General features: G+C 48.0%; 1 pseudogene; it reads left to right on the top strand.

The window, feature by feature from the left end:
• The first annotated feature begins 77 nt into the window (after positions 1-77).
• Positions 78-27,512, top strand: LOC120705165 (annotated as a pseudogene).

Here is a 27,512-nt window from a genome sequence, read left to right as displayed (position 1 = left end):
CTACCCCTGCCTATTTAAACGCCTCGCCATGCCCCATTCCCCTCCAAGAAGAGCTCCTCCGCCTCCTCTGCCACCCGAGCTCTTCTCCACCACTCCACATCGACGACGCCGATCACCACCACCAGGTTCACAAGTACTAGTACTACATTTGTGCCAGCGGGTTCTATTGACCCTTGCCGTTCCAACCCAATGGAGTGCGAGAACGGACACGTCGCGGCTGGCAATGGCAGCGGCAACGGTGTGTGCCTGGCGATTCCGTGGGCCGACCCCCTGAACTGGGGCAAGGCCGCGGAGGACCTCACCGGGAGCCACCTAGAGGCCGTGAAGCGGATGGTGGAGGAGTATCGGAGGCCCATGGTCAGGATCGAGGGCGCCAGCCTGACGGTTGCCCAGGTAGCTATCACAGCCTCAAATTTGTTTGTCCGGTCAAGACCGCTCTGATCGGTGAGATCGACCGGTCAGACCGGTTGTCCGCGGGTTGAGCTCGCCGTGGTGCGCATCGCTGTGTGCCGTGTGTCAGCCTCGCTGCCGCCCATCCTCGTTCACCGCACGTGCACGTGCTTATCCGCGTCCAAGCCGTGGATCTAAACCCCGTTTAGTTTACCTGTTTCCCTTTCCTTTCTTCCTCCTCGAGCCGAGTCGAGCTGAGCTCGCCCCCATCGCCGCTACCACCACCCCCGCCGCACCTCGCTCCGATTCGGCGCACCTAGGCCTGCCCCACCTTGTCATCCATCTTCCCCGCTCCTCATCAAGTCCGGCCGAGCCCAAACCCGGCCGGAATCGACTGTCCTCAGGCCGGCCACCATTGGAGTCCGCTTGGAGCTCACGTTCACCGTCGATCCACTACCTCCGGCCCTCTTCCTCGCCTTCAAACCGTCAAAATCGATTTCCCGGTGAGCCCTCGACCTTCTCCACTTGTTTCCCCGCCCGTTCCCTCGCCGGAGCGCCGGCGCCGGCCGCGCCGCCGTCGCTGACCTCTGCTCTGGGCAGAGACCGGTCTGACCGATTTCGTTAACCGGTCTGACAGGTGGTGGAGACCGGTTTAACCGGCCCCGTTGACCGGTCTGACCAGTGGTGTCGCGCGCCGTCTGTGACTGGTCTGACCGGTAGTTCCAACCGGTCTGACCGGTTGTGACAGCCTTCCTAATGTTGCTAGATGATAAATTCAACTATCATATCTTTTCATGCATATTATTTCATGCATGCCATTTTATGCATAATCATGGCATCATGGTAATTCTGGCATCTCATTCATGCATTATACCGACCGAACCGTTGGAGACCGAACCCGTGGAGCTCACCGAGTCTGTTGAGCCCGAACCCGGAGTCCAGTTCGTAGTTGAGCTTGAAGCTAACCAAGGCAAGCAGCCAAGCATGATTCCTTGCACCTATCTAATTTGATTTAGTTTAGTTATCTCACCTGGGTATTATTAGGTTATATATTATGCATGTATTGCATTGTTGTACCTACTTTCATACATTATCCGTCCTTGAATTGCTATCCATGTCCTTGTCACCTGTTAGTCAAATAATTACTTAACTTGACTAGACGCTGAGCCCTGCTTAGAGTACTTATATTACTTTGCGAGGAAGGAATGGTTTGGAGCATCACACATACCAGTTATCCTTGACCGCACTTATTCGGCTTGGATGTTATTGGAATGGTAGTAATGAGATTCGAGCGGAATGGTAGGGCCTAGAGAAAGAAGTCACATTGGCATAGTCCTCATGGATTGTTTAAGGACTGTCCGTGGATGATGTCGGTTTTAAGCAACTTTCCGTGCTACCACATATCCAAAATAATGGTACAGATGAGCCAATTACCTTCTTTGACTTGACCATTGATGCACGGTCCTACATACATGGCCAAGGGGCTATGTAGATAGGCTTAGGGGTGTCCCCGGTGGATTTAGGTAACTCTCCGCGTATGCTAGGCGTGAAATTCAATGGTCGAGGCTTGTTGGAAACGGTTGACGCGAGTACCCCCTTGCCCGACGTGATCGGTTGGGTGAGCCGCATGGTCCTTGCGTCTTGTGGGTAAAATAGTACACCCTTGCAAGGTTATAATCAATTTGAATTGCCGCAGTCTCGACTTTGAGCAAGATCATTGTCCGTTGAACTCTTCATAGAAAGTTCCGATTTTGTTGAAGTTGGTGCTTATCGCCTCTATGATCAGTTATATTTTATATTACACTCTTAACCAACTAAAATTATTTGGGGTTGGGCAATATTAATTAATTTTGCTAGGTGATAGTTTAGATAGCTCATGCTTATGCAATAATTACTTAACATTAAAGCGTTTGTATGAGCCTTTGCATGATCCTTGTTTATTTAATCGCGTAAGTCTTGCGAGTACCTTTGTACTCAGGTTGTTTTTTAAACTGAGTTGCAGGTGAACCGGAAGTGGTGTTCGGCCACTTCTACCCCGCCAATCCTGGTGCGGCTGAGGAGTAGATCGTCGAGGCCGTGATGGTATCCTTGAGCAAGACACCATTATCTTAGTCTATTTTTATCATAGTAGAACTCCGTAAGAGTATATAATGATAATAAACTTTAAGTTCCTATTTAATATGCCTTCCTGAGCCCAAGGCTTGTAAATGAGGTTTGAACCCTCCTATATTGAACTGGTAATATTAAGTGTTGAACTCTGGTAATGTAAAACTGCTCTTTATGGTTTATCGGCAATGTATGCGATTGTATAACGGTACGTGTGCTTAATCCTGGGCATGTGGCAAATACATACCGGGACTACTAGATTTGCTTTCGTTTTAGGTGAATTGTGTTGATTAAGTACCTCTAAGAAGTGGATTAGCATGTGGCGTGTCGAGAGACGGACACGTGATAACTCCCATCTCAATGGATTAATCAATAATTTCACCTAAACCGAGTACAAATTGGGCGGTTCTCACAACGGGTGTCAGAACCGAGGTTCCATGAGGTGAACCTAAAATTTGCTTAGTGGGTTGAGGGCAAAATAAAATTTGACCACTTGCACTAAGATTTATTCCTGATCAAATTTGAACTTAAGGTCTATTGCTACCCTTCTTCCTTCATCTTAGAGCTATTTCGTTTCTATTTCTTCACTTGTTTGCTAATATATGCTTAACTCCTCTTGTCTTTATGGGTAGCGGGAGCGTAGAAAAATCCTTTTACCTACTGGAAACCTTTTGAGCCATCTACCGGGGTTGAGAGGGTAGGAATCACCCATTGTCCTGAGTGCTAATAGGAGGTTTGTAGCGCTGCGGGGCAATGAGGTTGTGTCGGGTCGTGAGTGAGTGTTAGAACGTTAAGGCATGCTCACGATGTGAGGAGACGTCATGTTGCATTCATATCTCGCATGCATGCATACTCTCTCTGTTGGTCTCCAAATCTGCACCTCCTCAATCTACTGTGCTGCTGTCCAGATTATGTTCCTCTCATTCTCGTTGTTCTTAGTGGGCCAACTATATCTTTTCTCTTAGAATTGCTGTCCCAGTGTTGATCGTGTGCTAGATTTTTATCGACACATTATCTTTCCTCCTTTCCTTGTGTATCATTCTCTATCTTTTATTCCCGATCGCTAACCATTTTTTTATTAACATGATGGTGTTGCGTTAGGAAACTGATAGGGATGGTGCTAGTGGTTTGGGTGGCAACAACAACAACAACGATGTTCCCCTTCCCGACCCTACCATTCACCCAACCCTCGCGGATGTCCTAGCTCAACAAACTCGACTTATGGCGCACATTGTCAATCAAATGGGCAATGCTGGCAATCAAGGTCCAAGGGCCGAACCTCAAGTGAACAGGTTTGGGGATTTCTTCCGCACCAACCTGCCCATCTTTCGTGTCTCCAAGGATCCTCTTGATGCAGATTTCTGGCTCAATGTTATTGAAGAAAAACTTGGTCTTATTGAATGTTAGCCACATGAGAAGGTTCTTTTTGCTGCTCATCAACTTCATGATGCCCCTGGGGCTTGGTGGCGGAACTTCAAGGCCTCACACCCTGCCAACTACCGTTTTGCATGGGAGGAGTTTCGGACGGCTTTTCGCTCCTTCCATATTCCCAAGGGCATCATGGACATCAAGCAGAAGGAATTTCTGAATCTTACTCAACGTGATGGTCTATGTCAATGCTTTCAACACCCTCCCCCAATATGACCTGAAGAAGTGGCCATCGATGCCAAGAAGCAAGAACGTTTATATGATGGGCTCTCCAAAGAGTTGCAAGACTAGCTCTCCATAACTTGGTGAATATGGCCATCAGAGCCGAGCAGAAGATGAAGAATCTTGAAGCAAAGAACAAGCATCATGCTCCTACCTCGGCAGGCAGTAGCTTCTCATGTCTGCGTTTGGGGCCTCCACCTCGGGCACCGGGTGCTCAGCCTCCATGTCATATGTGGATTGTGCGCCACCCTCAACCTCCTCAAGGACAAGCTCCTAGGCCAGCCAATGCCTATTGGAGCAACTCAGGTGTTGCCGCAAGGGGTCCATACTACAATTGTGGTGGCATAGGCCACATCTCCAGGAATTGTCCCTCTCCAAGACAAAGTGGTGCCATCAATGCACCTAGGCCCAATAATCCTCCCCCTCAAGCCTCGCGTCAAGAAGATAAGCCACAACAAGCTCCTAAGCGTGGCCGTCTCAACTACACCACCGCTGAAGAAATTCCGGAGGATGCCGAAGTGCTCATGGGTACGCTCCTAATCAATTCCCGCCCTGCTATTGTTCTTTTTGATTCTGGAGCAACTCTTTCTTTCATCAATAAGAAATTCATGCTGCATAGTAAGCTTGAGATGCAAAACCTACAAGTACCATACCAAATAGAATCACCAGGTGGGGAGATCATCTCTAGACACTTTGTTAATGCGGTTCCAATTCTCATTGAGGGAGCTATTTTTTGCGCTAATCTTCTCATCCTAGATAAGATGGGGTTGGATGTGATTCTTGGGATGAATTGGTTGGGTAAGCATGATGGAGTTATCAAATGTGGGCCCACACCATCGATCTTTTGCACCCCTCTGGGAATCGGGTTCTACTCTCTCTTGCCAAGATGGAATTTTGTCTATATGCTCTAATGAGTAACAAGGCCACTGCGTTGGAAGATATTCCCGTGGTGTGCGAGTTTCCGGATGTCTTTCCGGAAGAATTATCAGGTATGCCTCCCGATCGTGAGGTTGAGTTGTCATAGAGCTCATGCCCGGGACGGCTCTTATCTCTAAACGGCCTTACCGCATGCCCCCTAATGAGTTGAGGGAATTGAAGAAACAACTCATGATCTTGTTGGACAAGGGTTTCATTCATCCGAGCTCCTCTCCTTGGTGATGCCCGGCTCTTTTTGTGAAGAAGAAAGATGATAGTTTACGGATGTGCATTGATTATCGTATGTTAAATGAGGTCACCATCAAGAATAAATATCATCTTCCTCGGATTGATATTTTTTTGATCAACTCTTGGGAGCTCGTTATTTCTCCAAGATTGACTTAAGGCTAGGCTATCATCAAATCAAGATTCGGAAGGAAGACATTCCAAAAACAGCTTTCTCTACTAGATATGGTCTCTACGATTTCACTGTCATATCCTTCGGCCTCACCAATGCACCGGCTTATTTTATGTATTTGATGAATAGTATCTTCATGGAGGAGCTTGATGTCTTTGTGATCATCTTCATTGATGACATTCTTATTTATTTCAAGACCCAAGAAGATCATGCTCGTCACATTCATATTGTCCTCCAAAAGCATAGAGAACATCATCCTTATGCCAAGTTTAGCGAATGTGAGTTCTGGCTTGAAGAGGTATCTTTTATGGGTCATATTCTCTGTAAGGATGGTATTGTTTTGGATCCTAGTAAGGTGCAAGATGTTCTTAATTGGAAACAACCTCATAGTGTCACCGAAATCTGGAGTTTTCTTGGACTTGCGGGATATTACCACCAGTTCATCGAGAACTTTTCTAAAATTATGAAGCCTATGACCGAGTTACTGAAAAATAGAGTCAAGTTTAAGTGGTCCCAAGCTTGTGAAGAAGCCTTCCAAACCCTTAAGGATCGTCTCACTACCGCTCCCATTCTTGCTCAGCCAAATACTTCCAAGAGCTTCGATGTCTATTGCGATGCTTCTCGCACCGGCCTTGGTTGTGTCCTTATGCGAGAAGGTCGAGTGGTCGCCTATGCTTCTCATCAACTCAAGCGACCTGAAGAAAATTATCCTACCCATGATTTAGAGCTTGCGGCCGTTGTCCATGCTGTAAAGATATGGAGTTACTATCTTCTTGGGAATCATTACAACATCTACACTGATCACTGTTGACGGCCATAATTTCACATTTTGGCCATCAACTTATCGGAAATAAATAGAGCTTTACACTATGTTCCATTCGTATTTTGTTTATTTCTAATAAGTTCCACAAGTTTTGGATGAGTTTTGATTTCATGAGAATATATACCAAAAATGGACGGATTTGGGTGAAAACCCAGGCCGACCGGCCTCTCCTAGGCCGACCGGCCTGGCACCCCTACACAAGTTGCCTCCTCTTCGATCCAGGGGCAATGTGACACAAGTACAACGCCCCTGAGTCGTGGATTGGATGTCAGTTTGATCAAATGGACCGAAAGGCATTTGGCATGGATCAAAGAACCCACAAGTCAGCTCAAACCAAAGTGCACTTGATTGATCCACCTCCCTAGACAAATCATAAGCGTGTAATGCAATGTTGGCATAACGAAGATGTAGCGCATCTAGGCCGATAGATGCTAATGGTAAGTTTCGGTGATTCATGACAACCGTATGCGACTAACGTTTGTTTTAAAGGAAAACTCAATGACTGGATTAGTCTCATATGAAATATGAAAGGAGACCCCTCAATTTGAAACAATCGTGCGAACCAAGGACTCAATTTGAAAGCTTAAGGACCTTTCTAGTCTCAAGTGTCACAAGGAGATGAAGGACACTTGATTTAGCTAGGTTTTATAGTTTCTGGTTCTTGATCGTACTATTAAGAGGGGTTCATGAGTTAGTAGCTTGATCAAAATTTAGTTGGCCTTAGAAATCTTGCACACTCACTCAAAAACAGCAAAAGATGGTCAATAGAAGTTAACACAACTCTTGGAAGAAGAAACAATCAAAGTCACATTCGAATCCAAGTCAATTCAGCTGAAAACAAAGAAAAACAATAGCATCGGTTGAACCAGTGCCCTATCGTCGGAGCATCCGATGCATGGCGGAAGGACCGATGCCCTGTCGGTCTATCTTCTCTGGAAGCAGGCAGGAATCAAGTCAAAAACTCTATAGCACCGGTTGAACCGATGGTCCCAAGAAAAGCACCGGTGCATTAGATGTACTTTGTTCCAGAGAGCATGTTTTGATGGACTTCAACTTCTCTTCAGCACCGGTTGAACCGACGCTTCAGAATCAAAGCACCGGTGCATTGGATGTACCTTGTTCCAGAACGCTTGTTTGAGTTGATTAGTGAACCTCTTCAGCACCGGTTAAACCGATGCCCCTACGGAGCATGCACCAGTGCAATGACGCAAGCGTGGATACTGTGTCAGAACTCCAATGGCTACTAATTGGACACAGAGAGACCGGTTGAACCGATGCTTATACTTTCTATCCCGTCGGTTCTTCCGGTGGTCACGGTTTTTCTGCAGAAAACTTCCAACGGCTATGTGACCTCCTCCACTCTATATAAGGGTACCCTCAGGCTCATTTCAGTTGCCTTTGACACCTTGAAAACCTGAGGCCACCCTTGAGAAGAAGAGAAAGTGTTTTAAGCAAAAGAGAGAAGATCTAGTGCTTTGTTTGTGCTTCAACCTTGAAGAATTCATCCTTTGCTAGTGTAGCACGTGTGCTTGAGCTAGGGCCAACTGAGTGTAGGTCAAGTGAAGGCTTAGAAGCATGTTACTCTTGGTGTTTGGCAGCACCTAGACGATCTTGGTGATTGAAGGTGTTTCTTCCGGAGCTTGCCAAGGATTGTGGGAGCCTGAAGAAGTTTGTACGTGGCTTGAGCTCCACCACGCCGGGATGGTGAACGGAGACTCTTAGTGAGCGCCCAAGTCTCGGTGACATGGGAGGTGACAAGACTCTTAGTGAGTGTTACAGCGTGGATTAGGGGGGTGTGCCAACACATCGACACCACGGGAAAAAATCCGGTTGTCTCTTGCCCACTCTTTCATTTCAAGCATTTACTTTCATGTAACTTTTCATGTGCTTGACCTTAGAGATCATAACTTAGCTCTACCTTGCTTAGTTTCTTTTCTTTAGTAGCTTGTGTAGTTTGCTTAGTTAGCCGGTTGGTGAATTAAGCCTTACTAGCATTGCATAGGTTAAGGTTGTTTTAATTGCTTTAGAAATTTGAAAAAGGCCGAATTCACCCCCCCTCTTGGTCCATCGATCCTTACAATTGGTATCAGAGCCTCATTGCTCATTTGGATCATTAGGCTTCACCGCCTAGAGCTATGGCCTAGATGGTAGGTTCTCCGCCTCACTTCGAGGGCAAAAGCTTTGCCTATTAGAAAGTTCGTATGGCCGCATACCTTGATGCGATTGCCCCCGAAGTGTGGTTGGCAACAAAGACCGGGTTCACCGGAACTCCCTTCTCGGAGCAATTAAAATGGAAAGTTAAGGCTAGAAATGCAATTTTTGAAGCCATTAGTGAGGAAGTCTTTGCTAGAGTAAATGGCATGGACTTAGCAAGTGATATATGGAAAGAGCTAATTGAAATTCATGAAGGCTCTACAAAAGTTCGTGAACAAAAATATCACTTGTTTAGAGCTAAGTATGATTCCTTTAAGATGCTAGCTCATAAAAATTGCAATGATATGTATTCTCGCTTGAATGTTATTGTCAAGGACATTAATGCTCTTGAAGTTTCTAAAATTGACAGTGGCTCCATCAACCACAAGATTCTCATGCTCCTTCCGAAGCCCAAATACAACATCATCAATGCTATGCTTCAAAAGGAGAATCTTGATACGATGGAAGTGTGAGAGCTTGTGGGCAAAATTCGCGCTCATGAAATGGGTATCCTTGGTATGTCCGAAGTGCCAACTACAAGCAAGTCAATCGCTCTCAAAACCAAGGCCAACAAGACCCGCAAGCTCAAGATGATCAAGCAAGAATCAAGCTCAAGCAATGAAGAAGAAGATCATCATGAAAGCTCATCCGTTGATGAAGAAGATGGAGAACATGCTCTCATGATGAGAAAGTTAACACGCTTGAGTGACAAGATCAACAAGAAGGGTTACAACTTTGACCCTAAAAGAATAATGTTCCAGCCAAGGGAAGATATCAAAAACAAAACTTGCTACAATTGTGGAGAAAAAGATCACATCTCTCCAAATTGCCCCAAGCCGGATAAGAGAAAGAAGGACAACAAGAGCAAGCATCGCCATGATTTAAGCGATGATGATGATGAAGATGAAAAGAAGAATAAAAACAAGAAATTTGGGAAGAAGAAGAGCCATGACAAGAAGACCAAGCTCTTCCCAAAGAAAAAGGGCAACACCAAGAGGAGCTTCTTGGTAGAAAAACAAGAGTGGGTGACCGATGTCTCATCAAACGAAGAGTCAAGTGATGAGAAAGAAGACATCGTCACCATCGCCCTCACCAATGAAGAATCATCGCTACCTCCACCTCCCATGTGCCTCATGGCAAAAGGTAAAACAAAGGTATGTGAGGAGGATAGTGATAGTGATAATAATAGTGATGATGAGCTTGACCCTTTTGAGTTTACTAACCTCATTAATGGGTATACATCCGTTATCAAGAGGGAAAAGGGCAAAGTCAAGATTCTTGAGAGCACTCATGCCAAGTTAGAGCTTGCCCACTCCGATTTGCTTTGCAAGTACAATGACTTTCTCAAAAAGCACAATGAGTCACTTGTGCTTGCTAAGAAAGTTGAAGAGAGCCACAAAAAGCTTAAACAAGAGTATAGGGAGTTGGCTCACAAATATCAAGAACTTGAATTTGCCTATAAAGCAATTGACCCAAGTCTTGAGAACTTTGTTCATGAAACTATTGAAAAGGTCAATGCTTCTACTTCATGTGATGACCTACTCATTAATGCAAATGCCACTAATATTGTGCCCGAGCTTGCTCCTTCTAGGGAAAAAGAATTGATGGATCAAGTAGCAAGCCTCAAGAGTAATGTGGAGAAGCTCTCAAGAGGAGAATACATCCATAAGGAAATTCTCTTCAATAATGCTCGTGGCTATGGCAAGAGAGGTCTTGGTTCATTTCTGGAGCCAAATGAAGGCACTACTCTTTCTCCGGAGATCAAGACTAGCTTCATCAAGGAAGTTGGTTCATATTGCCAACATTGCCAAGTCACCGGGCACCACACTAGGGAGTGCACCTTACCATCACGCCCTCTTCCTACTTTACCTAAGAATTACTCATCAATGTTTTAAAATAACCATTTTCTCTTGAGTAAAGTGAAGGGCAAGGTGAAGGCCAATTTCATTGGCAAAATTGCTAAGGAGTCAAAGAAGAAGCTCCCCAAGCAACTTTGGGTCCCAAAAGCTATTGTCACACATGTACAAGGCCCAAAGCTTGTTTGGGTTCCAAAAACTCAAAATTGAATTCTCATGTGTGTAGGTGAACTACAAAGCCGGTGGAAAACATTGGGTACTTGATAGCGGTTGCTCTCAACACATGACCGGCAATGATAGCATGTTCACCTCTCTTGAAGACCCCGACGATCATGAACATGTCACCTATGGTGATAACTCAAGGGGAAAAGTTTTAGGTTTGGGTAGAATAACAATCTCTAAAGATTTATCTATTTCTAATGTCTTGTTTGTTGAAGCACTTAGTTTTAATCTCATTTCTATTGCTCAATTATGTGATCTTGGACTAACGTGTACCTTTGACAAGAATGGTGTTGTAGTAACTCTTGAAGAAGACAAGTCATTGGTATTCACGGGGTTTAGGCATGGCAACATTTACTTGGTGGATTTCTCTTCAAAGCAAACAAGCTCCATGACATGCCTCTTCACCAAGTCATCTCTTGGGTGGCTTTGGCATAGAAAAATTGCTCATATTGGCATGAGCAACCTCAAGAAAGCCCACAAGAGAGGAATGATCACCGGTTTGAAGGATGTCACATTTGACAAGAACAAACTATGTAAAGCATGTCAAGCCGGAAAGCAAGTTGCAACACATCATCCCATCAAGACGATGTTGTCTACCTCCAAGCCGCTCGAGCTACTACACATGGATCTCTTTGGTCCAACTACATACAAGAGCATTGGTGGTAATCTCTATTGCCTAGTAATCGTTGATGATTTTTCACGCCATACTTGGGTATTGTTTCTAGGCGATAAGGGTGAAACTCCGGAAGTCTTCAAGACATTTGCAAGAAGAGCTCAAAGGGAGTACAACTCCCCAATTGTGAAGATTCGGAGTGACAACGGCACTGAGTTCAAAAATATGAAGATTGAAGAATGGTGCGATGAAGAGGGCATCAAGCATGAGTTCTTTGCCACCTACACGCCTCAACAAAATGGAGTGGTGGAAAGAAAGAACAAGACACTCATCACTCTAGCAAGAGCAATGTTGGATGATTATGGCACGTCCGAGAAGTTTTGGGCGGAAGCAATCAATATGGCGTGTCATGCATCCAACTGAGTGTATCCTCACCGACTCCTCAAGAAAACTCCGTATGAGCTCATCACCGGGAGGAAACCAAATATATCCTACTTTCGAGTCTTTGGTTGCAAATGCTTCATTTATAAGAAGAAAAGGCTCGGTAAATTTGAGAGTAGATGTGATGAAGGTTTCTTTCTTGGTTATGCATCAAACTCCAAAGCATATAGAGTATTCAATCAAACCTCCGGGTTAGTTGAAGAAACATGTGATGTGGAGTTTGATGAATCTAATGGCTCCCAAGAGGAGGTTGTTGGCTATGAAAATGTAGGTGATGAGGAGATTGATGAAGCTTTGAAGAAGATGTCCATTGGGGATATAAAGCCGGAAGAGGTGCATGAAGGCAATGATCAAGGGGGAGGACCTTCCTCATCTCCATCAAGCACCTCTACGGCACCCCAAGTGGATGAAGATCAAGAAAAAGATGATCCACAACCTCAATAAAATGTGCCAACGCCAACACCCCAAGTCCAAGAACAAGAAGAGCAAAATGTTCCACCACAAGCACAAGTCACCCATGATCCACCCCAACAAGCATCCACGCAAGTACCGCTAGTGAAGCATGGTCGCATCTCCAAGGATCATCCAATTGGTCAAATCATTGGTAGTCCTTCTAAGGGAGTAAGAACTCGCTCTAAGCATGCTTCATTTTGCGAATATTACTCGTTTGTTTCTTGTATTGAACCCACTAGCATAGAGGAGGCACTTGAGGACTCGGATTGGGTGATGGCCATGCAAGAAGAATTGAATAACTTCACCCGCAATGAAGTTTGGGTTCTCGAAGCTCCTCCGAAAGACAAGAACATCATCGGCACCAAGTGGGTCTTTCGAAACAAGCAAGATGAACATGGGGTGGTGATACGCAACAAAGCAAGACTTGTGGCAAAATGGTTTTCTCAAGTCGAAGGTTTGGACTTTGGTGAAACTTTTGCTCCGGTCGCAAGACTTGAAGCTATCCGCATCCTTCTTGCTTACTCTTCACATCATAATATCAAGTTATATCAAATGGATGTGAAAAGTGCTTTCTTAAATGGCGTTATTAACGAACTTGTTTATGTTGAGCAACCTCCCGGGTTTGAAGATCCGAGGAATCCTAACCATGTTTATAGGTTGCACAAGGCACTCTATGGGCTCAAACAAGCTCCAAGGGCTTGGTATGAGAGGCTTCGTGACTTCCTAATCATGCAAGGCTTCAAGATCGGGAGGGTGGACACCACATTGTTCACAAAAGAAGTCAACGGGGATCTTTTCATTTGTCAAATTTATGTTGACGATATTATCTTTGGCTCAACTAACGATTCACTAAGCCATGAGTTTGCTACCATGATGTCTAGGGAATTCGAGATGTCCATGATTGGTGAATTGACCTTCTTCCTTGGTTTTCAAGTCAAACAATTGAAGGAAGGGACATTCATCCATCAAGAAAAGAATACTAAAGATATCTTTAAGAAGTTCAAGATGGATGAGTGCAAGCCAATCAAGACACCCATGGCAACAAATGGGCATCTCGACTTGGATGTGGACGGTAAATCGGTTGACCAATCCCTCTATCGCTCTATGATAGGGTCTTTGCTTTACCTTACCGCATCTAGGCCCGATATAATGTTTAGTGTGTGCCTGTGTGCCCGCTTTCAAGCAAACCCAAAGGAATCACACCTCTCGGCTGTGAATAGGATCCTTCGGTATCTCAAGCACACCCCAAGCATAGGCTTGTGGTACCCCAAAGCCGCTAGCTTAGATCTCTTGGGATACTCGGATTCAGATTTTGCCGGAAGCCGGGTGGATCGCAAGAGTACCTCCGGGGGTTGCCACTTGCTTGGGCATTCTCTAGTTTCTTGGTCGAGTAAGAAGCAAAATTCCGTGGCTTTGTCCACCGCGGAAGCGGAATATATAGCGGCCTGTGCATGTTGTGCCCAAATCCTATATATGAAGCAAACCCTTTTGGACTTTGGTGTGAAACTAGATAGGATCCCACTCCTTTGTGACAATGAAAGTGCCATAAAAATTGCCAAAAATCCTGTTCAACACTCTCGCACAAAGCACATTGATATTCGCCATCACTTCTTGCGTGATCACGAAGCTAAAGGAGACATATCTCTTCAAGGTGTGAGATCCGAGGAGCAATTGGCGGATATTTTCACAAAACCTTTAGACGAGAGTACTTTTGTTAGGCTAAGGAATGAGCTTAATGTATTAGGTGCGGCAAACGTCATGTAAGTTGCCTTGTCATATAGAAAAATGCATACATATTGGACACTTGTCTAACCTTGTCAAGATAGTGATGAACATGGGTCTTGCATGAGCCGGTGGCCTTCGTTTCGCTCATGGCATGAAGAATGGTTCATCATGAAGAAGCTTGCCAAGGGTTCAAACTTGACAAGATAGATTTAAATTTGTGCAATGCATGTTCCTGTCATATAGAATGCATCCATGTTTAATTCTAGCTTTGCATTGGCATTGCATCACGTTAGTAGCATCACAAGGGAGCAAATCACACTTCAAGAAAGATATTCATGCTAAATATGATATATCATCTCTACAAGGGTGATAAGATCACTGTTGCGCTTTCATGCCTATTGAGTCACGTTCTATCGAACTTAAAGTTTCAATCTCTAAGTTCATAGGCAAAGTGGCTCATACATTTGGTTTTTGTGTTTAAACCTCGCTTGGTTCTTATTTTGCCTATGTTTATATAAAAGCTTGCGAGCACTTAGTATGGGTGTTTGAGGGGTGAGGTTGTCTCTCGAAAATGGTCCAAATTGAGTGTTTATGGCTTTGGTTTTGAAAATTTGGATCAGAAGTAGAGTTTGTAATTCAGCAGAAAATTTTCTTAACCACCGGTTAACCCGACGCCTTGTTTTTTCACTGCATCGGTTCAACCGGTGCTTAAGTCTTCGTGGCTCGGTTTCTGTATCGTCTCTGGAACAACCTCCGACCGTTACACCGATGGCCACCGGTGCATCCGATGGTTGGCGGATGAACCGACGCCTCAGCATCGGTTCAACCGGTGCTACTGCGTGGAGTTTTGGCCCTTGCAGTGTCTCTGGACCTTACTCCTGCCGTTGCACCGACACCCGTCGGATGTTCCGATGCCTCAGTGGCGGTTCTTCCGGTGCCCCTGTTGACCACGTTTTCATCTCAATCAGATCTGGTCAAAGTTACACCGGTAGATACACAGATACCTTTTTCACCGAACCATCGGACCTTCCGGTGCCTTAGGGTTGGCGGGCCCACACGACCTATTTCACTTAATCTCTCCGCGGGCCCCGCGCGTCAGTTACTGCGGCCTCTTCTTCTACCTCGCGAACCGCTGCCCCGCACCTGGCACTGCTCTACCGCCGCCCGCGCCTTCGCTCCGCCGCCGCGCGCCCACACGCCGCCGTTGCTCCACACGCCGCCGCTGGTCCTCTGCGCCGCCGCCCGCACGAGCCTCAAAAGCACCGCGCCCGCGCCACGACAGCTCCGCGCCTGCGCCGCCCGCAAGCCGCCGACCGCGCGCCGCCGTCATCGTCGTCCAACGCCGCCTGCACTGTTGCTCCTCCTGCTCCACTCCTTCCCCACGCACGAGCTTTCAAGCCCGATTTGAGTTCCTTCCACCCATTGCCCGAGTGCATGCCAGGTGTTTGAGGAATTGCCTCTTAGGCTTTTTCCGTCGATTTCTTCCCTAATTTGCAAGGGTATGGCCTACACACTCTTTGGCATGTGAAGTTCCTTTGTACATCATCCTTTGCACACATGCACATATACACACACACCTTTCTTGTTTATGCAAATCCCTTTTTAGTGTGATGTTTCGATGGATATCCACTAGATCTCGTGCCTTAGGCTCATATCATTCCATGCTATGCTTCTATGACAGATGGCTGGTGACAAAAAGGGCAAGAGTAAGATGGTTGTGCAGAAGAAGAAGCGCACCCGTGAGGACCGCGAGCGAGAGCAAGCTGAGGCAGTTGCAGACGCAGCAGACAGGCAGGGTTCACTCAGGATCAGAGATCCTCAAGCTCAGGGGGAGCCACAGTAGCAGTTATGTCGCTCAGGACGTACTCAGACAGCCCAGACCACACCTGAGTCCCGCTCACGTCCACGGACTCGAGGTGGTGGTACTCAGAGGGGAGCAGGTCATGCACAGCAGCAGAACACCGGCAGTGGCACTCAGACAGGAGGTCAGGACAGTGTGAGGAGCTGCCCGAGGTTGAGTTATTTGATCTCAGGGGTATTCCAGGACCTAGGGTCAAGCGACTGAGATATGTCACCCCGGAGCAGTGGTTTCCCGAGCAGAGAGACGTTGGAGTTGATCGTCACTTTCACACTCTGCTTCAGGAGTCTTTTTACCACGCCTACTGCCAGTTGGATATCAAGATCAGTGAGCACAAGATGCTCCACTGGGTGGCTATGCGTGTGGCAGCAGGAGGGATTCCAGTGCTTCCTCTCTTCGAGAGATATGAAGGTTTACCAGCTCTACTGAATGAGAGGTCTCGGTACATCAGAGAGTGGGTTCGTGTTTTCTACGCCACCCTATTTGTTGAGGAGGACCAACAGTTCATCGACTTCATGTTCCAGGAGAGGCACTATCGTTTGACCCGAGCTCGACTAGCTACCCTGCTTGGAGTTCAGATTGCCGAGGAGCCACACTTCGTGCACTATCAGGCTTATGGCAGCACAGTGCCTCCTCATCATCCTCATGAGTCTCACGTCCCGTCTGACGAGGAGATCAGCACTCTCTTTCAGTAGCCGTTCCTACCTGGCACACCGAGGACTCCGGACAGGCTGACTCCCGTGGCACACTCTATCCACCTAGCTTTGAGGAAGAGTCTGTTGTTCCGTATTGGATACAACGAGGGGATCACAGCTCTGCAGCAGTGGCTTCTACTATACATCATGACAGGTCGTGACTTTGACCTCGTTGACTTCTTTATCTGCGAGCTAGAGGACGTGATTCTGGATGGGATGATAGTTTACCATCGCCATCCTTTTGCTCATTGGATCTGTTGGATACTTGCTCAGCTCAGTCAGAATGAGCATATGGATGAGCTGGAGTAGTCGAGGACGCACTTCAGCTTTTACTCACCCACTACTCCTCGAGACGGCCGTCGTGGCTCGAGAGGCCAGCGCAGGGCACAGCGGATTCTTGATGAGTGTGTCTTGGCTGAGGACAAAGTTGCAGATGATGCGACAGCAGTCGAGGACGCTTCATTAGCAACAGCAGAGGCCCAGCTCCCACACTACCTGATCACAGACTCAGAGGACTCGGAGGATGACGAGGATTTCATACCTACTGTTACCGTCCCTCGAGGAGCTCATGACGACGAGGCAGGATCCTCTAGTGCAGCCCGCACCCCTGCTCCTCCGGTTACCACTGCTCAGGTCACTCAGCCCGATGCACTCGCTACTAATCTTCAGAGGCTATCTGACCAGCAGGACCGATTTGCTGCAGCTCAGCTGAGTATGCAACCCAAGCAGGCTCGCCAGCAGGAGGCCCAGACTCTAGTGCTTGAGGGGATTCGGCAGCAGCAGGAGGCCATGAGGTTACAGCTTCTGCAGCAGTCCCAGATCCAGCAGCAGATGTTCACTTTCTTCTCGGGATGCTTCGGTCAGCTGTACCGTCACACTGGACTGCCTGAGCCTCAGCTTCCTACACCCCAGCAGCTCCAGTTCGACCCCACTGCTCCCGCTCCACCTGTTGGCGGTTTTGTGCAGACACCCTTGGCGTCATTCCCGATGTCACCCCTTCTTCAGACCGGGTTGTTTGCCAGTCCTGCTCATACTTCCACTGTTGCTCCGGCTCCTGCTCCACAGCCTAGTGTTTGGACTGCCGAGCAGCGTGCAGAGTTCCTTATGCAGCAGCAGATCCTACACCAGCTCCAGGACCCCTCGGCTCAGTCCCTCTCTTTCGAGTCACCTTCACAGCCTGAGGTGCTCCGTCTGTCCGTCGTGCGCCCCACTCAGCCAGACCTGACTCCCGTCATGTCTGCTCCTCCGACGGACTCCACGGTCGTCGCTGAGCCAGTTACTACCGCTACACCAGCTACTTCTGCTGCTCCGACGACTCCGGTCGAGCAGAAGTCCTCTTCGGTCGACGATGACTGGACGGACGACGACGCCGACGACTCCGCCGCTCAGTTTTCCACCGGACCAAGTCTGAAGTCCCCGCCTTCTCCAGCTCAGGATTAGATCGCCTTCCTTTTTGGTGCTTTGTTGCCAAAGGGGGAGATAGATAGGGGGAGTCGAGATAGGGGGAGCTTGGTGGTTTGTGGCGTGATTGGATCTTCATGTTTTTTGTGTATGGACATGTTATTTGGATATTGGGTATGCTCTGTGTTGACATGTCCCTACATGTGCTTTATTTCGAGTAATGCATGCCTGTTTATCGCTTTCAATTTCATATCTTGTGTTTCTCTACTTTGTGTTGTCATCAATCACCAAAAAGGGGGAGATTGTAGCGCATCTAGGCCGATAGATGCTAATGGTAAGTTTCGGTGATTCATGACAACCGTATGCGACTAACGTGTGTTTTAAAGGAAAACTCAATGACTGGATTAGTCTCATATGAAATATGAAAGGAGACCCCTCAATTCAAAACAATCATGCGAACCAAGGACCCAATTTGAAAGCTTAAGGACCTTTCTAGTCTCAAGTGTCACAAGGAGATGAAGGACACTTGATTTAGCTAGGTTTTATAGTTTCTGGTTCTTGATCGTACTATTAAGAGGGGTTCATGAGTTAGTAGCTTGATCAAAATTTAGTTGGCCTTAGAAATCTTGCACACTCACTCAAAAACAGCAAAAGATGGTCAATAGAAGTTAACACAACTCTTGCAAGAAGAAACAATCAAACTCACATTCGAATCCAAGTCAATTCAGCTGAAAACAAAGAAAAACAGCAGCACCGGTTGAACCGGTGCCCTAGCGTTGGAGCATCCGATGCATGGCGGAAGGACCGATGCCCTGTCGGTCTATTTTCTCTGGAAGCAGGCAGGAATCAAGTCAAAAACTCTATAGCACCAGTTGAACCGATGGTCCCAAGAAAAGCACCGGTGCATTAGATGTACTTTGTTCCAGAGAGCATGTTTTGGTGGACTTCAACTTCTCTTCAGCACCGGTTGAACCGACGCTTCAGAATCAAAGCACCAGTGCATTGGATGTACCTTGTTCCAGAACGCTTGTTTGAGTTGATCAGTGAACCTCTTCAGCACCGGTTAAACCGATGCCCCTACGGAGCATGCACCAGTGCAATGACGCAAGCGTGGATACTGTGTCAGAACTCCAACGGCTACTAATTGGACAGAGAGACCGGTTGAACCGATGCTTATACTTTCTATCCCGTCGGTTCTTCCGGTGGTCACGGTTTTTCTGCAGAAAACTTCCAACGGCTATGTGACCTCCTCCACTCTATATAAGGGTACCCCCTAGCTCATTTCAGTTGCCTTTGACACCTTGAAAACCTGAGGCCACCCTTGAGAAGAAGAGAAAGTGTTTTGAGCAAAAGAGAGAAGATCTAGTGCTTTGTTTGTGCTTCAACCTTGAAGAATTCATCCTTTGCAAGTGTAGCAAGTGTGCTTGAGCTAGGGCCAACTGAGTGTAGGTCAAGTGAAGGCTTAGGAGCTTGTTACTCTTGGTGTTTGGCAGCACCTAGACGATCTTGGTGATTGAAGGTGTTTCTTCCGGAGCTTGCCAAGGATTGTGGGAGCCCGAAGAAGTTTGTACGTGGCTTGAGCTCCACCACGCCGGGATGGTGAACGGAGACTCTTAGTGAGCGCCCAAGTCTCGGTGACATGGGAGGTGACAAGACTCTTAGTGAGTGTCACAACGTGGATTAGGGGTGTGTGCCAACACATCGACACCACGGGAAAAAATCCGGTTGTCTCTTGCCCACTCTTTCATTTCAAGCATTTACTTTCATGCAACTTTTCATGTGCTTGACCTTAGAGATCATAACTTAGCTCTACCTTGCTTAGTTTCTTTTCTTTAGTAGCTTGTGTAGTTTGCTTAGTTAGCCGGTTGGTGAATTGAGCCTTACTAGCATTGCATAGGTTAAGGTTGTTTTAATTGCTTTAGAAATTTGAAAAAGGCCAAATTCACCCCCCTCTTGGTCCATCGATCCTTACAGAAGGGCCGAGATGTGCCAGAGAGAGGCCGGCCGGCCTCCTTCAGGCCGGCCGGCCTAGCACGTGCACACGTCGAAGCCAAGCAACCCACACCGACACCAGGAAGAGATCAGGAGCATTCAGAAGAAGGCAGTGGCCAGATGGCCACATCCCCAGGCCGGGCGGCCTAGAAGAGGCCGGCCGGCCTAGGGTTGTGGCCATCTGGGGAGAGGCCGGCCGGCCCCACTTGGTAGCCACTCAGGCTCAGCCTTCGTGTGGAAGACAAGCACAACCGCCATACCTGCTTACCACTGACGCCAACTGCTTCACTGACCCAGAACCGACCCTAGAAGGCTATAAATAGAACCCCCATCCATCACTTGTAACACACACCATTGGAGCTCTTCTCTCTTTACTTTACTTTCTAGAGTAGGTTAGTAGCTTGGGAGTTAGAGTCGAGTCGAGCTTGCTCGGGATTCCAGAGTCGTCGGAAGACTGGTATAGCTCTTGTATCCTTCTTTTGACTTTATAAATATAAGTTATCTTCTTTACTTTTCTGAGTCAGCTTTACTCTCCGCATTCTTTTATCTTCTCGAGTCTGAGTGTTCAGCTCGAGTGCGGAAGTTTTTACCTTTATCATTAGGCTAAGTTATCTTTCTAGTGTTCAGGATTTTACCTTACAGGTTTTCTCGCCCGGACTAGAGTAACTCAAGTTAGTTCTCTAGGTTGAGGGGGATTTCTCTCGAAGGCCTTGAGATAAATCCTAACACCGAATACGGACGTGGTGTCCGAGTTTGGTGTTCACTAGAAAGTGTGTTCCACCCCATGGTACCGTTGTGGTAGGTGGCAGGTGGTGACAGCCCTGTCCGTCCCTTGTAGTCCACCACGTTCGGGTGCTTTCATAGCAGTAGTGCTGACTGCCGTTGGACTCCCTTCTCATCCCAGTCTGAGTCCTTCCCTGAGACTGCCGAAGTAAGCTATGGTTTCCCAAAGATTAGTTAGGTGTTTTGTCTGGTCTAGAGAGGCTAGCTCGATAGTTCAGAAGTGTATCAGGTGTCTTATCTCGCTCGTTGTCCTCCCAGCTGCTACCTCTCTAAGGAGTTGAGCCTCCGTGTGTCACTCGGTCATTGACTGGCCATTTATCATATCTACCTATCTGGCTTACCCCCGTCAAGTTAGTCGGTTGATTAAGCTAGTACGGTTATCATTCGATTTACGATACTCTTTACCATAGTGCTTCCCTGAGGAAAATTACGATACCCTGGAATACTCTAAGGTGAAGTGCTACAGCGGTGATTTTGTGCGCTTGAGGAATATATATTCTATTGGGCATAAGAAACGCCAACAATCACAAGAGTCTCAAGTATATTTTCACTCAATCTGATCTCAACATGAGGCAACATCAGTGGCTTGAATTAATCAAGGATTATGACATTGAAGTGCACTATCATACCGGTAGGCTCAATGCAATTGCATGACCATAAATCCTCCTCTACGTACTCTTTGTGATGATCTCCGGAAACTTGAAATTTCTATGGTCAAAGAAGGCTTTCTTGCTACTCTCACAGTCAAATCTAATCTTTATGATCAAATTAAGGAGGCCCAAAAGAAGAATAATGGTATGGCTCGAATTCGAGAATTAATGAAGGAGGACAAAGCTCAATGTTTCTCTACTGATGATCAAGGAGTTTTATTCTTTGAGAAGCGTATTGTGGTGCCTAAGGATCATAATCTCATATGGCTTATTCTTGATGAAGCTTATAGTTCTCAATTCTCTATTCATCCAGGTAGTATCAAAATATATCAAGATCTCAAGTAAAGGTTTTGGTGGACTTGCATGAAGCGAGAAATCGAGCGATATGTCGCCGAGTGAGATGTTTGCCAAAGGGTTAAAGCTGAGGAACTCAAACCGGCCGGTACCCTTCAACCTTTACCTATTCCATCTGGGAAGTGGGAAGAAATTGGAATGAATTTTATCACTGGATTACCCAGGTCTTCTCAAGGATATGATTCTATATGGGTAATCGTGGATCGTTTGACAAAATTGGCTCATTTCTTTCCAGTCAAGACTACTTATTTTGCCAAGTAATATGCGGAGTTGTACCTTACTTACATTGTATGTCTTCATGGTGTTCCTAAAAAAATTATCTTTGATCGCGGTCCTCAATTTGTCGCTCACTTTTGGAGGAGTCTTCATGAAGCTATGGGAACCGATCTCACCTATAGCACAGCTTATCATCCTCAAACCGACGGTCAAGCCGAGAGGGTCAATCAAATCTTAGAAGATATGCTTCAAGCTTGTACTCTCATATATCAGAAGAAATGGGTTACTTCCTTGCCATGCACAGAGTTCTCCTATAACAATAGTTATCAAGCAAGTATTAAAATATCCCCCTTTGAAGCTCTCTATGGACGACGGTATAGGACTCCTATTAATTGGTCTGAATCTGGGGAAAGGCCTTTCTTTGGTCCAGATTTGGTGAAAGATACTGAGGATCAAGTCAAGATCATTCGTGAGAATCTTCACATTGCTCAATCTCGTCAAAAGACTTATGCTGATTGTCGTCGCCGAGAACTCCACCTCAAGGTTGGCGATTATGTTTATCTCAAGGTCTCTTCATTCAAGGGCACTTGTCATTTTTAAGTAGGAGGAAAGTTAGCGCCCCGCTATGTGGGACCCTTTCGGATCACCAAGAGAGTTGGAGCAATGGCTTATGAATAGGAACTTCCTCAATCACTCTCCACCATGCACAATGTTTTTCATATCTCTCAATTAAAGAAGTGTCTTCGTGTTCCAACCCACGCCATCGACCTCAAGTCACTTGATCTTCAACCGAGCCTTACCTACTAGGAGCACCCTATTGCCATTCTTGATCGTGATGAAAGAAGAGTGAAGCATAACATGGTGAAGTTTGTAAAAGTTCAATGGAGCAATTACTCCGAAGATGAAGCCACTTGGGAGCGTGAGGATCGATTACGTCAAGAATACCCTGAATTCTTTTCCGATGAGTAAGTTTTCTATCTACCACACCCCACATTCTTAATGAAGTTCATCTTTCTAGATATTGTTATATGTGGACACAATCACCATCAAGGAAACTCTAGGAATGTCTCATCACACCACCTCACCCATGCCTTTGTATCTCATCTTTTAGATGTTTGTCTTGTCTAGGTGAATATGACCACAATCCACCCGGAGTTTTGTCCCTTCCTTTCTATCTATCTAAATCTCGGGATGAGATTTTCATTAGGGGGGAGAGTTGTCACAGCCTCAAATTTGTTTGTCCGGTCAGAACCGATCTGACCGATGAGATCGACTGGTCAGATCGGTTGTTCGCGGGTTGAGCTTGCCGTGGCGCGCATCGCGGCATGCCGCGTGTCAGCCTCGCCGCCGGCCATCCTCGTTCACCGCACACGCATGTGCTTATCTGCGTCCAAGCCATGGATCTAAACCCCGTTCAGTTGACCCGTTTCCCTTTCCTTTCTTCCTCCTCGAGCCGAGTCGAGCTGAGCTCGCCCCCGTCGCCGTTACCACCACCCCCGCCGCACCTCGTTCTAATTCCGCGCACCTGGGCCTGCCCCTCTCCTCATCGAGTCCGGCCGAGCCCAACCCCGACCGGAATCGACTGTCCTCCGGCCAGCCACCATTGGAGTCCGCTTGGAGCTCACATTCGCCGTCGATCCGCTACCTCCGGCCCTCTTCCTCGCCTTCAAAGCATCAAAATCGATTTTCCGGTGAGCCCTCGACCTTCTCCACTTGTTTCCCCGACCGTTCCCTCGCCGGAGCGCTGGCACCGGCCGCGCCGCCGTCGCTATCCTTTGCTCTGGGCAGAGATCGGTCTGACCGGTTTCGTTAACCGGTCTGATAGGTGGTGGAGACCGGTCTAATTGCCCCTTTGACCGGTCTGACCGGTGGGGTCGCGTGCCATCTGTGATTGGTCTGACCGATAGTTCCAACCGGTCTGACCGGTTGTGACAGCCTTCCTAATGTTGCTAGATGATAAATTCAGCTATCATATGATTTCATGCATATCTTTTCATGCATATTATTTCATGCATGCCAGTTTATGCATAATTATGGCATCATGCTAATTCTGGCATCTCATTCATGCATTGTACTGACCGAACCCGTGGAGCCCACCGAGTCCATTGAGCCCGAACCCGGAGTCCAGTTCGTAGTTGAGCCCGAAGCTAACCAAGGCAAGCAGCTAAGCATGATTCCTTGCACCTATCTAATTTGATTTAGTTTAGTTATCTCACCTGGGTATTGTTGGGTTATATATTATGTATGTATTGCATTGTTGTACCTACTTTCATGCATTATCGGTCCTTGAATTGCTATCCATGTCCTCGTCACCTGTTAGTCAAATAATTATTTAACATGACTAGATGCTTAGCCCTACTTAGAGTACTTATATTACTTGCTAGGAAGGAATGGTTTGGAGCATCACACATACCGGTTATCCTTGACCACACTTGTTCGGCTTGGATGTTATTGGAATGGTAGTAACGAGATTCGAGTGGAATGGTAGGGCCTAGAGAAAGAAGTCACATGGGCATAGTCCTCATGGATTGTTTAAGGACCGTCCGTGGATGACGTCGGTTTTAAGCAACTTTCCGTGCTACCACATATCCAAAATAATGGTACAGATGAGCTAATTAGCTTCTTTGACTTAACCATTGATGCGCGGTCCTACATATGTGACCAAGGGGCTATGTAGAGAGGCTTAGGGGTGTCCCCGGTGGATCTAGGTAACTCTCCGCGTAATCTAGGCGTGATGTTCAATGGTCGAGACTTGTTGGGAATGGTTGACACGAGTACCCCTTTGTCCGACGTGATCGGTTTGGTGAGCCGCATGGTCCTTGCGTCGTGTGGGTAAAGTAGTACACCCTTGCAAGGTAATAATCAATTCAAATTGCCGCACTCTCGGTTATGAGCAAGCTCATTGTCCGTTGAACTCTTCGTAAAAAGTTCCGGTTTTGTTGAAATTGGTGCTTATCACCTCTATGATAAGTTATATTTTATATTACACTCTTAACCAACTAAAATTATTAGGGGTTGGACAATATTAATTAATTTTGCTAGATGATAGTTTATAGAGCTCATGCTTATGCAATAATTACTTAACCTTAAAGTATTTGTTTGAGCCTTTGCATGATCCTTGTTTATTTAATCGCGTAAGCCTTGCAAGTACCTTTGTACTCATGTTTCTTTTTAAACTGAGTTGCAGGTGAACCGAAAGTGGTGTTCGGCCACTTCTACCACGCCGATCCTGGTGCCAGGGAGTAGGTCGTCGAGGTCTCCTTGAGCAAGACACCATTATCTTAGTCTGTTTTTACCGTAGTAGAACTCCGTAAGAGTATGTAATGATTATAAACTTTAAGTTCCTGTTTAATATGCCTTTGTGAGCCCAAGACTTGTAAATGAGGTTTGCACCCTCCTATATTGAACTTGTAATATTATGTGTTGAATTCTAATAATGTAAAACTGCTCTTTATGGTTCATCAGTAATATATGCGATTGTATAATGGTATGTGTGCATAATTCTGGGCATGTGGCAAAAACGTACCGGGACTACTAGATTTGCTTTTGTTTTAGGTGAATTGTGTTGATTAAGTACCTCTAAGATGTGTATTAGCATGGGGCATATCGAGAGACGAACACTTGCTAACCCTCATCTTAATGGATTAATCAATAATTTTACCTAAATCAAGTGCAAATTGGACAGTTCTCCCAGTTGCCCCGTGGCCGCGGCCGGCGACGCCCGGGTCGAGCTCGACGAGTCCGCCCGCGCCCGCGTGAAGGCCAGCAGCGGCTGGGTCATGGACAGCATGATGATTGATGAACGTCACCACCGGCTTCGGCGCCACCTCCGGCTTCGGCGCCACCTCCCACCGCCGCACCAAGGAGGGCAGCGCGCTCCAGCGGGAGCTCATCCGGTAAGCAAAAAAAGCCACGCTAATAGTATAACGACGAGCAAGAAAATGATGGGTTCCTGCATCCTGGGAGCGAGCCTGATGCGATTCGCGCGTTTCCTGTCTGCTGCCACTGCAGATTCCTCAACGCCGGCGCGTTCGGCACCGGCGACGACGGCCACGTGCTGCCGGCGGCCGCCACGCACGCCGCCATGCTCGTCCGCATCAACACCCTGCTCCAGGGCTACTCCGGCATCCGCTTCCAGATCCTCGAGGCGATCGCCGCGCTGCTCAATGCCAACGTCACGCCGTGCTTCCCGCTCAGGGGCACCATCACCGCGTCGGGCGACCTGGTCCCGCTCTCCTACATCGCGGGGCTCGTCACCGGCCGCCCCAACTCCGTCGCGGTGGCACCCGACGGCCGGAAGGTCGGCGCCGCGGAGGCGTTCGGGATCGCCGGCATCCAGCACGGCTTCTTCGAGCTGCAGCCCAAGGAGGGGCTCGCCATGGTGAACGGCACCGCCGTGGGCTCCGGGCTCGCCTCCATCATGCTCTTCGAGGCCAACGTCCTGGCCGTGCTCGCCGAGGTCCTGTCCGCCGTGTTCTGCGAGGCCATGAACGGCAAGTCCGAGTACACCGACCGCCTCACCCACAAGCTGAAGCACCACCCGGGGCAGATCGAGGCCGCCGCCATCATGGAGCACATCCTGGAGGGCAGCTCCTACATGATGCTTGCCAAGAAGCTCGGCGAGCTCGACCCGCTGATGAAGCCGAACCAGGACAGGTACGCCCTCCGCACGTCGCCGCAGTGGCTCGGCCCCCAGATCGAGGTCATCCGCGCCGCCACCAAGTCCATCGAGCGCGAGATCAACTCCGTCAACGACAACCCGCTCATTGACGTCTCCCGCGGCAAGGCGCTCCACGGCGGCAACTTCCAGGGCACCCCCATCGGTGTGTCCATGGATAACACCAGGCTTGCCATCGCGGCGATCGGCAAGCTCATGTTCGCGCAGTTCTCTGAGCTCGTGAACGACTTCTACAACAACGGCCTGCCCTCCAACCTGTCCGGCGGGCGGAACCCGAGCCTGGACTACGGCTTCAAGGGCGCCGAGATCGCCATGGCCTCCTACTGCTCCGATCTCCAGTTCCTGGCCAACCCCGTGACCAATCATGTCCAGAGCGCGGAGCAGCACAACCAGGACGTCAACTCCCTCGGCCTCATCTCGTCCAGGAAGACCGCCGAGGCCGTGGAGATCCTCAAGCTCATGTCGTCGACGTTCCTGATCGCGCTGTGCTAGGCCATCGACCTGCGCCACCTCGAGGAGAACCTCAAGAGCGCCGTGAAGGGCTGCGTGACGACGGTGGCTAGGAAGACCCTGAGCACCAGCGCCACGGGCGATCTCCACAACGCGCGCTTCTGCGAGAAGGACCTGCTCCAGGCCATCGACCGCGAGGCGGTGTTCGCGTACGCGGACGACCCCTGCAGCGCCAGCTACCCGCTGATGCAGAAGATGCGGTCGGTGCTCATCGAGCACGCGCTGGCCAACGGCGAGGCCGAGCGCAACCCGGACACCTCGGTGTTCGCCAAGGTGGCCATGTTCGAGGCGGAGCTCCGCGCGGCGCTGCCCCAGGAGGTGGAGGCCGCCCGGGCGGCCGTGGAGAACGGCACCGCCGCGATCCCGAACAGGATCGCCGAGTGCCGGTCGTACCCGCTCTACAGGTTCGTGCGCCAGGAGCTCGGCACCGAGTACCTGACCGGGGAGAAGGCGAGGTCGCCCGGCGAGGAGGTGGACAAGGTGTTCGTGGCCATGAACCTGGGCAAGCACATCGACGCCGTGCTCGAGTGCCTCAAGGAGTGGAACGGTGAGCCCCTGCCCATCTGCTGA

The sequence above is a fragment of the Panicum virgatum genome, chromosome 4K, assembly GCF_016808335.1.
Source record: "Panicum virgatum strain AP13 chromosome 4K, P.virgatum_v5, whole genome shotgun sequence".
Taxonomy (NCBI): domain Eukaryota; kingdom Viridiplantae; phylum Streptophyta; class Magnoliopsida; order Poales; family Poaceae; genus Panicum; species Panicum virgatum.
Note: the sequence above shows the minus strand (reverse complement) of the source record. Positions and strands in the feature narration are given on the sequence as shown.